The 6,227-nt window shown below is 36.4% G+C and overlaps 1 long non-coding RNA gene across 1 annotated transcript; it reads right to left on the reverse strand.

Annotated features, from left to right (window-relative positions):
- Positions 1 to 4,223: 4,223 nt before the first annotated feature.
- On the reverse strand, positions 4,224 to 5,374 carry LOC122724951. The gene is made up of 2 exons (XR_006352401.1): positions 5,043 to 5,374; positions 4,224 to 4,530 (listed from the first exon to the last, which is right to left on the reverse strand). It is a non-coding gene; the product is annotated as an uncharacterized LOC122724951 (long non-coding RNA).
- Between the last annotated feature and the right edge of the window lie 853 nt (positions 5,375 to 6,227).

Below are 6,227 nucleotides of genomic sequence, written 5' to 3' on the forward strand. Positions count from 1 at the left end.
TTCGGGGGCAGGTTTCGGCAGCCGAAAGGCTGCCTCCCCAGCCATGTTCGGCGGCCGAAAGTCCTTCGGCTGCCGAACCTGGTTTCTGCCAAAGGGCAGAAACTTGGCTCCTTTTGCACATTTCGCCTCCATACCTTCCAAACATGCATCAAACCTATTCTACAACATACAAACACAAGCATACATGTTCCTAGGGGCCTCAAACCATCATAAACCCCATCTACAACACATCAAGCATTCACATTGTTCATGAACATACATTTATACCCATAAACATAACCATAACATAAACATGCATTCTACCCCATAAATCTACTTAAAACTTACTTAAAACATACAATGAGCTTAAGATCGGCTCTTACCTCTTGAAGATCGAGAGAGAGACGACCTAAAACTCGGAGGTGGGAGAGATTGGGTTCTTGAACCTCAAAACTCCAAAACTTTGCTCAAAAGCTCAAATCTTCAAAACAAAGTGAAAACAAATGAAAATCTTGAAAGATCTAGAGGAAAAACATCAAAGATTGGTGAGGGACGGCGGAGAGCTCACCTTGGCCGAAAATGGGGAAAAAGCTCGCTCGTTTTCGGCTAAGAGACCCTTTTATAGTGGCTGGCCAGACCACGTTCGGGGGCTGAAAGTGCCTCTGCATGCATGCCATGTTCGGCGACCGAACCTGGACTTCCCTCACTTATGCTTTCGGGGGCCTAAAGCACACCCGCAACGCATGCATGTTCGGCGGCCGAACTTGAGGTTCGGCGGCCGAACCTGAGTTTTCCTCCAATGCTATTTTTATGCAAAAACTCATTTTCTTTCATGCTTAAAACATAAAATACATTAAAACTTTTTATAAAAATATGGTTCTTACCCTTCTAGAGGCCTCCGACATCTAAGATTCCACCGGACGGTAGAAATCCCGATACCGGAGTCTAGCCGGGTATTACAGGTTCTTGATTAGGGAATCTATGAACTTAATGTTGTGTGTTCCTTTCTTAAATGCTTCACATGTTATCCCATGATTTAATTCCTCTATTTGTATTGCTTCTGCAATAAACCGTGAGATAAAGCTCTTTAAAGATTCAACCTCTCCTTGGCGGGTCTTCCACAAGTCAGAAAAGAGCTTTTTAGGAGGTATACAAGTAATAAACCTGAATTTAGATAACACAGCGAATTGTGTAATGTTCTGAATTAAACTTGGAATCAGATGTTGGTACCATTTCTAAGTCAAACCTATGAGTATTGACGAAAATCCTTGGCACAACACAAAGTCGTTGACATCATGAAACTGCATGGTTGTCCTAAAAATCGCCATGTGACTTCTAGGATCTTCTGTTCCATCACATTTGTCTAAACTTGGCAATTTGAACTTAGTTCTGAAAGTTTCTGCTAATCTCTTCTGATAGGAGCGAGGCATTGTCCAGGCCATAGCCCTCTTCCTGCTCTTTCTGGTACCTTTACATGGCCCGAACTAGCTTCCAGTCGACATTTTTAGGAGCTTCGTCCGACAACCCTTCATCCTCTAGTTTGGCCTTCCCTTTGGACTGCGCTTCGATTGCTTCTGTCCGAGTCTTTAATGTATCAATGGAAACGTTCTTCCTTACTCTGGGAGCCATAAATGAGGCCTCCTCCCGAGTCTTATATTGCTCAAAAGTGGCCTGCAACCTTTTAATGTATTGGAGCATTTGTTCATTGTTCAAATTATTGAAATCTGCTTTGTTGACCATAAAAGGGTGTATTTTGTCCGTTGCCAACAGCAGAAGAAATAATAGAGCCCTTATTAGTAGCAACTTTAGCAGCAGCTCGTGAAGTGCCGGCCATTTCAAGAGAGAGAAAAAAATTTTTTAAAGAGAAAGGGGATAAGAGATCAATTTTAATTCAAATGAACAGAGATAATTCAAGAGATTTTCCGTCAATGGAACCAAATGATGTGACTGAAATGAAACTGTACTGTGATTGACCAATCTGCAAGAAAGAGAAAGTGAAGTGGTTGGCGCTTACAGCAGCCGCTTCAAAATTCAAGTCAATAAACTGAGGAAAAGAGTAAATGTAAGGAATTTTTTAGAACTCTAGAGTAGTTATGTAAGAATTGCGTACCTTGATCTCTGCGATCATTAGCTTTTATATTGTAAACAAATGAAGTTAATTATCGCATTTTCTATGAATCCGGTTTGTCCCGACTAATTAATAGAGAATCCTGTGATTATAGGTATAATGGGAATATACTGGATTGCGTTATCTAACAGTAACTTTCTGTGAAATCTCACCCTGTAGTTAAGAGGGCGAGTCTTGATGAAGAGCTGAAGTGTCCGGATCTTCTTTTCTCTCGATAAAACTGAGTATCTTCTAATTAAATTATTGTCACGTAAACCTGTCTTTGAGTACCGCACATAACCTACATTGAACGGTTACTATGCTATATCAATGTCAAACTAATATTTTATAATATTATACCATTAGCAAAGATAAATAAAATATAATTATTAATTAAAAAATATAAAAAAAATTATTATAAAATTTTATATTTTTACTTAAATTTATAATTCAATTGGTATTTACATAATATCTCATTATATGATTTCGTACCAATAATTTTAACAGTGTTTAAAAATTGATGTTAACGACTGATTCCACCAAATATTATTTTAATAAAATTAAATAAAAAACCGTTAAAATTATATAGGTAAACTGCAATTTAGTTCTTCGCTTTAGTAAAATACAATATTTCGTCCCAATGTTTTAAAAAACCTTCAATTTAATCCTTCACATTTAAAAAAACTGCAAAATAGCCCCTACCGTCAAATTTTCAGTTAACCTTCCATTTATTTTAATAAAAATAACTAAACTACCCTTTTCTCCTCATCCTTCTCCTTCTTTTCCCGATCCTCTTCTTCCTTTTCTCCTCATCTTCCTCCTCCTCCTCCTCCTCCTCCTCCTCCTCCTCCTCCTCCTCCTCCTCCTTCTTCTTTTTCTTCTTCTTCTTCTCCTTCTTTTCCCGATCCTTTCTCCTCCTTCTCCTTCTCCTCCTCCTCCCGATCCTCTTCTTCCTTTTCTCCTCATCCTCCTCCTCGTCCTTGTCCTCGTCCTCGTCCTCGTCCTCGTCCTCCTCCTTCTTCTTCTTCTTCTTCTTCTTCTTCTTCTCCCGATCCTTTCTCCTCCTCCTCCCTCCTCCTCCTCCTCCTCCCTCCTCCTCCTCCTCCTCCTTCTTCTGTGTTGGGATGGAGTAAATACTGTTTAGTTGAGTTTTTTTACTTAAAGGGTAGTTTAGTCATTTTCATTAAAATAAACGGAAGGTTAACTGAAAATTTGACGGTAGATACTATTTTGCAGTTTTTTTTTAAATGTGAAGAATTAAATTAAAGGTTTTTTAAAACAGAGGAACAAAATGTTGTATTTCACTAAACCAGAGGGACTAAATTACAGTTTATCCAATTATATATATATATATTTTTTTTTCTTTTTTCTTTTTTCACTTTTCACGTAAAACTTTATGGGGACAGCGGGGCAATAGATCCCTTGGATTGGTTCTCTTTTTTGACTGGATCCAATGGAAGCAAGCTCACACCTTTTTCGTTCTCGTATTAAAACAATTTAATTGTATTTCCGATTCATTTATTTTCATTGGTTATCATTATGGCTTTTTTTTTTAAAAAAATTTTATTATATATTTTTCTTTATCTCTCTTCCTTTAGATAATATCTCTTTGTTTTAAACTATTAAAAATTTAAAATTTACTACTCCAATTAATTCGAATTTACATAAAATCAGTTTATTGAAGAAAACAAACACTACAAAAAAACAGACTATCAGCGACGGATTTTTCCGTCACTGAAATTCAAAAATCCGTCGCTAAAGCATTCAGCGACGGATTTCCGACGGACTCAAATCCGTCGCTTAAAGTCATGTCGCTAATTTTTTCCGACGGATCTGAATTCCGTCGGATAAATTTGCGACGGCTTTTCCGACGGATAATTTCGTCAGAAATTTTTGCGACGAACTAGTTCGTCGCTAAATCCGTCGGAAATTTCTAATTCACGTGATGCATATTCCGTCTCTAATCCGTCGCAAATAATTAGCGACAGAAAAGTTCCGTCGGAAATATTAATATTCAATAATATTAATAATATTATTTATATTTTCAATAATATTCATTATCGGCAATAAAATATTTTTTGATTTTATTTAAATATTCTTATAATCTAAATAGTTTACAACTAAAAAATAAATTTAATATAAATTAAAAGTCATTCATAATCATTATAATTCATATTCATACACACAAATACTTCACAATGTTTACAAAATCGAAAGTTTAGAACAAATCCATATACTTAACAATATTCATAAAATTTAAAACAAATCTATCAGTTTGCTGAAACATCTGATGGAGAAGTAGAATCTACAGTTGTGTGATGATGAAAATATGTTTGCTTGTAGAGTATGCTCTCGTGTTTCCTTTTGCATCTCTGTTGCCTCATGTCTTTCATTCATAGAGAGCTGCTGGCCATGCCCTCTACCTCTAAGATAATACTGTTCTTCTAGACATATGAAAAAAAAATTTATATATAAATTTCAATTAACAATAATTGTAAATAATAATAAAACATCAAATAATAAGTCTTTAAAAATATATAAAAATAAATTTATATAATAAGTAAAAATAAATTTCAGATCCATTAACATTCTTGAAAGTCCCAACAGGGCATTCCTGTTTTGCAATTTATAGCAATTAACCAAAAAGCATCTTTGACTAATCCACTAACAAGGGAACATTAAAAATGCAATCGACAAACAGTAAGAACCCTGACTGATTATTTTATAGATCTAGCTAAGATTTTTGGGCATAGAGATGTACAAATACATATCCTTGGTCATAATAATTTTTCAACACAAATGGGATTCTCAATATAGGGCAACCAGAATGAGGATATAAATATAATAATATATCAAGGCCAGTGGTCCTAGAAATTGTACAGGCATAAGATCATAAGATGTTCAAAATATTCAAATGGTCCACGAGAAATTGACAAGATGGTATTAATAAAAATACCTCGCAGAATATACCATAAAGCCCTTTTGGACAGGCCCTTCCAGTAACAGTTTCATTTCCACCAGAATGACCCTGACCTCTACCAAATCCTCCCCTGCTATCAGGTAAACGAAAAGCTTAAATCAATTGACTTCAAAATAACCCAGCCATGAGCATTTTTATAACAAATAAGTGGGAGTGCATGTGCGTGTATAAACTAGGACAACCAAAACATTCAATAAAATATAAATCAAAGAAGATAAAATAATCAGAACTACTGTATGGGATATACACTGCCTAATATAGACCAAGTCAGAATGCTTCCATTTGCAGTTGCAATTGGCAGATACTCATCTCCAATTGAAATATCTGACCAATGAAAATGAATCATGATATGTTAAAAAATATCAAAATTTTAAATGATAAATATCTATAATCAGTGATATATGAATAATTTATTTATTTAAATAATAAATTAAACGCAGCATTTATTTAAATATACATTTATTTATTTAAATATACATTTATTTAAATAATAAAATTAATTAAACGCAGCAAGCTGCTGCGTGGGCACGCAGCAAGCTGCTGCTGGGCACGCAGCAAGCTACTGCTGGGCACGCAGCAAGAAAATATTTTTAATTTTTTTTTATTTTTAAAATACTTAATTAATTAAAAATATTTTACTATCTGCAACCATAAAAACAATCTCATGTTCACTAACTTACATGGAGTGGCGACGATCGGAAGCTGCAGCGGCGGGTGGCAACGGCGGTGGACGCGACAGCGAGGACGAGGCGACAGCAAATCCGTCACGGGAACGGCGAGGCGACGGCGGCGGTGAGTGGCAACGGGGCGCGTGACAGCAACTTGCGGCAGCCTTGGGACTCGCAACGGTGACGGAGGCGGCGGCGGAGAGAGTGGCAGGAAGATCGATTCGGCGCTGAGGGGAAGATAGGAGAGGAAAAGCGTGGCTGAAATTAAGAGAGATGAGGAAAGAGAAGTTTAGGGTTTTGTTTTTATATTGTTTGATTTTTCTGACGGATTAGCGACGGAATTTATTCCGTCGCTAATATTTTAAAAATCCGTCGCTAATCCGTCAGAAATTTAAACATAAAGTATTCGTCGCTGATCCGTCGCTAATTCCGTCGCTAATTTTTTTTTCCGACGGAAGTAAATTCCGTCGCTAAATCTGTCACTGATACCTTG

The sequence above is a fragment of the Manihot esculenta genome, chromosome 10 (assembly GCF_001659605.2).
Source record: "Manihot esculenta cultivar AM560-2 chromosome 10, M.esculenta_v8, whole genome shotgun sequence".
Classification (NCBI taxonomy): Eukaryota; Viridiplantae; Streptophyta; class Magnoliopsida; order Malpighiales; family Euphorbiaceae; genus Manihot; species Manihot esculenta.